The following is a 5018-nucleotide window of genomic DNA, read 5'->3' on the forward strand; positions in this document are numbered from 1 at the left end:
CTGTGTGTGTGTAGGTGTGTGGTGGCAATGATGGGGTCAGAGGGGAGTATTTTAATATAGTTTTTAAAAAAAGAGCCCAGCTTCCTGATACAGGGTTCACATCTACATAGGGTCTTTTGGAAGGGAAAGAACCACTGCACCTTTTAATATACCTGTTTGTTTTAGAGATATCTAAAGACACAGACAGGTGAAGGCTTGCTTAGGATCCCATAGCCACCTCCTTTCTGGAACCCCCTATCTTGCTAACAAGGTAGAGAAACTGCCATGCTTTCAGCCTAAAAACCCCATTGAGATGGTATAACTTTTCTGCCAGCAGCAAATGGGAATTTCTAACACATTGACTCCAGAGCTCTGTTGGACTCATTCAGTTACCCCCATGGCTACCACCACCACCACCAAGGAGGGCTCCTAAACTTTTTTGTTAATGAATGAAAGTGCTACATTCCCAACTCTGAGAGAACTAATAATTGTGTACAAAGGCAAGTCTGGTTTTGAAATTAATGACTGTGGGAGTCTGAAATGATTTTGAGATAAAATGAATAGTTTACATTAATTTGCATTGCAATAGACAACACTGGTTAGGAATAACCGCTCTGTTGAATTTAAGAGACAAAGATCAAGTCTATTATTTTAATTCACTGCCCCAGGAAGCTAGGACAGGGGAGGGGCAGTGAGAAGTTTGAAGCTTTTAATGCTTACTGTGCAGAAATAATGATTTTTGTAAAAATAGATTAGATTTTAAGGCTGTAGTAACATTGGTTAAGCACTTGGTATATATTTTGCCTGTATTTATTTCTTTCATCATCACTACAACCTTAGGAGATAGGTGCTAGAATTACCTCCATTTTATAGATGAGAAAACTAAGACCAGAGAGTAATTTATTCATGGTCAAATAACTAATAAATGGCATCACCAGGACCACATCTTGGAATGTGACTACAGAGCCTTGTTCCTATCCACTGTCCTCTACCACCTTGATCTCCCAAGGTACCAAACCCGAGACCAGGAACTATTCTGACATTCATCACGAGCATATACTTTTCATTACATTGCTGTTCCAGGATTACATATGGAGCTGACTCTTCTGGTCCTTAATGCTGTAGTGTGTGAAGTAATACCTTATTATGGTTTTGATTTGCATGAAATGTGTATCAGACCTTCCTGGGTCAGATTAAGCTAAAGTTACTTTGACTTTCTTCATCAAAGTCACCTGAGAATCCAGCAGTTCCTTGGACTTGTGGCTCCTGGTGCGTAGGTAATGAATACCCTGGGACTGTCTGACTTCCCTTGAAGCTGTGCAGCAGTAGACAAACAGACTGGCTACAGATTTGTCAGTGGTGAAGACGAAGCTAAGGGCTTTAAGAAGGAATTGTCACCGCTTAGCTGTGAACTTCCTGCGTAAGTTCCATCCTCATCCTTCATCACTAAGGATGGTAACAAGTCAACCATACTCCTAACCTAGTGAGTACCTGCCACCCTTGGAAGGCAGCAAATCAGATGATGCCTAGCCTAATCAAAACTCTTACTTAGATGTTAGAAAATTAATCTCCCAAGGTACCAGGCCCATATCATTCCATTAACAAGATATACTGAGTCTCTACCCCGTGTCCAGTCCTGGGCCAGACACTGTGGGAGACATAAAAGAAATAGAAAGTGTTGGACATGGGCAAATTGCAGCAGAAAAGAGTAGAAGCACTGAGTAGCTGGGAAGCCGTTATCGCTGTTCAGGAGGGAGATGGCAAAGGCCTGAATGAGGCAGCGCTAGCAAAAGTGAGAGAGAAGCAGCAGTTAGGGCATCAGCAAGGGAAGCATACACCAGGCTGAGCATCACTGCCGGGTGCAAAGAACACGGGCTGGGTCCTGATCCCCACCTCATGGCTGCATGGCCCCAAGACCTCAGTCATTCTGAGCCTTGGTTTTTCACGTTTGAAAGTAGGACAGTAACCCTGTCCTCACCTCCTGGGATTATTGAGAAAATCAGGGAGTTAGCATCAGCCTCTGGTCTGTCTCACTGTGGTGAGTGCTCAAAACTGTTGGTTCCCTTCCTCATCTCCCCATATCTGCACGCCACCTTCTATCTAAAGGTGAGAGGTTGCCTGTAGAGAAGAGAGGAAAGGTGAGGGCCAAGCATTGACATCAGCTCTCTAGGTGGTACCATTAAGCAGATGGGAAAGGTTAGAAAGGGGAACAATTCTGATAGGGGAAGATAGGTTGATTTTTTAAATTTTGGTTGATGTGATGGTGAAATAGACTGGTAGCTAGAAACCCAGGGGCTGAGAGCTGGCAACAGAGACGAGAGCGGCAGGAGTCCTGGGATGGGAGACTGGGGTCGTTCAAGCCACACGTGAGTCTGAATTCCTAGAAGCTGCAGCAGCTGTGGCTGAGGTGAGCAAACAAACCTGAGCCCACTGGGCTCAGTGATGACGACCCTAAAAATGAAACCAACCTCACGTCACTGACTGGACCGTACAGAGCCACCTGGAGGTGACCGCACCCACACCAGTCTCCTGGCTGCTTTCTTAACAGCGTGTCACAGTTATGAGTTGACAAGAGCAAGGAGATTGGTGTCGGAACCCACTGTTTCTACTCTGACTGTACATCGAAGTGTGTCTGTGGGTCCCCTGGATTGTTGAGTCCCAGAAATAGATGTATTTTATTTGACTGTGTATATCAAACGGGTTTCCTGCTGAGCTGGGGCCAAAAACAAGCAAACAAAACAATCATTCTATTGACATTTACTGAGTTCTTCCCAGAGGCTAAGTGCCTGGCAGGCACAAAGCACTCTGTGTGTGTACAAGTGGCACTGAGAGAGGCCACAGGATACAGAGAAATAAGTGACCGGACCATCGTCCCCAGGAGCCTCTTGGCGACAACCTGGCTGGCACGATGATTATACCACTGGTCCCAGGTGAGAGATCACCAGCCCCCTCCTTTCTTGAAGACAATCAGACTGTCATGACTCCTGAAAGCAGGTGATACAAACAGAAGGGGCAGCACGGTTAGAGTGGGAGGACCACCCTTAACTCTGGGAGCTTGAGCAAGTCAACCTCCCTAAGTTGTGTCTGACTCTTCAGGACCCCATGGACTGTGGCCCACAAGACTCCTCTCTCCATGGGATTCTCCAGGCAAGAATACTGGAGTGGGTTGCCCTGCCCTTCTCCAGGGGATCATCTTGACCCAAGGATCAAACCCGCATCTCTTATGTCTCTTGCATTGACAGGCCAGTTCTTAACCACTAGCACCACCTGGGAAGCCCTCCTTAAGCCTCAGTTTCTCCTTTTATATCAATCCAATAGCACAAAGAGAGCTCAGTTCTCCCGCAGGGCTTCAGTGAGCTCTCGGGAAAGCATACTCTATGAACACAGTCTTCAGTGCTGAATTCCAGGCCCATTGTGTTTGCCCTGAGAGAAGCAGGTTCCTCAGGTCACCCCTCTGCCCAGAATCAGCATTAGAGAGGGCTGCTGTGAGAAAGTGGAATTTGTTTCCCATTCGTAGTGGGTTGAATGGCAGCCCCCCCCCCGCCAAGTTACACTCAAAAGTCTAAACCCCTCCCCCACCACCTGTGAGGGTGACCCTATTTGGAAATAGAACCTTAGCAGTTGTGAGTGAGTGGAGGATCTTGAGATAAGATCATCCTAGATTGAGTGAGTTCAGTTCAGCCGCTGAGTTGTGTCCAATTCTGCGACCCCATGAACTGCAGCATGCCAGGCCTCCCTGTCCCTCACCAACTCCCAGAGCCTACTCAAACTCATATCCATTGAGTTGGTAATGCCATCCAGCCATCTCATCCTCTGTCGTCCCCTTCTCCTGCCCCCAATCCCTCCCAGCATCAGAATCTTTTCCAGTGAGTCAGTTCTTCGCATCAGGTGGCCAAAGTATTGGAGCTTCAGCTTTAGCATCCAAAGAAATTCCCTCCAAAGAAATCCCAGGGCTGTTCTCCTTCAGAATGGACTGGTTGGATCTCCTTGCAGTCCAAGGGACTCTCAAGAGTCTTCTCCAACAGCACAGTTCAAAAGCATCAATTCTTCGGTGCTCAGCCTTCTTTATGGTCCAGCTCTCACATCTATACATGACTATTAGAAAAACCATAGCTTTGACTAGATGGATTTTGTCAGCAAAGTAATGTCACTGCCTTTTAATATGCTGTCTAGGTTGGTCATAGCTTTTCTCCCAAGGAGCAAACAAGCGTCTTTTAATTTCATGGCAGTCACCAGCTGCAGTGATTTTGGAGCCCAAGAAAATAAAGTCTCTCACTGTTTCCATTGTTTCCCCATCTATTTGCCATGAAGTGATGCTGAAGCTGAATATGAATATGAAGCTCAGTATGGTTATTGATGTTTCTCCTGGCAATCTTGGCTCCAGCTTGTGCTTCATCCAGCCTGGCAATTTGCATAATGTACTCTGCATATAAATTAAATAAGCAGGGTGACAATATACAACCTTGACAAACTCCTTTCCCAATTTGGAACCAGTCCATTGTGCCATGTCCGGTTCTAGCTTGCTTCTTGACCTGCATACATATTTCTCAGGAGGCAGATAAGGTGGATTGGTATTCCCAACTCTTTAAGAATTTTCCACAGTTTGTCATGATCCACATGACAAATTTAGGGTGGGCCCTAAATCCAGGGACTGTCCTAATAAGAGAAAGGAGAAGGAGAGTCAAGACACAGTGGGGAAGGTCATGTGAGGACAGGGGCAGGGACTGGAGCAGTTGCTCTACAAACCAAGGAGCCCCGAGGGTTGCCCGCAGCCTGGAGCAGCCAGGAGAGAAGCATGGAGCCGATTCTCCTCCCGCAGACCTTCTGGGAGGAGTCAACCCGGCTGATAACCGAGTTCAAACTCCTGTCCTGCAGAGCAGTGCAAGAACAGGTGTCTGTTGTTTTCAATCACATGTATTAATGTGTTACAGCTGCCCTAGGAGGTTAATACTCCATTCAAGTGGACAAGCCTTGGCAGGTGAGGTTGCCAAGGTGCTGGGTCACCTCAGCTGCCCACCCCAGCCTGTCTGTCCCCAAGG

Source organism: Oryx dammah, unplaced genomic scaffold (assembly GCF_014754425.2).
Source record: "Oryx dammah isolate SB20612 unplaced genomic scaffold, SCBI_Odam_1.1 HiC_scaffold_26, whole genome shotgun sequence".
In the NCBI taxonomy this organism is placed as follows: Eukaryota; Metazoa; Chordata; class Mammalia; order Artiodactyla; family Bovidae; genus Oryx; species Oryx dammah.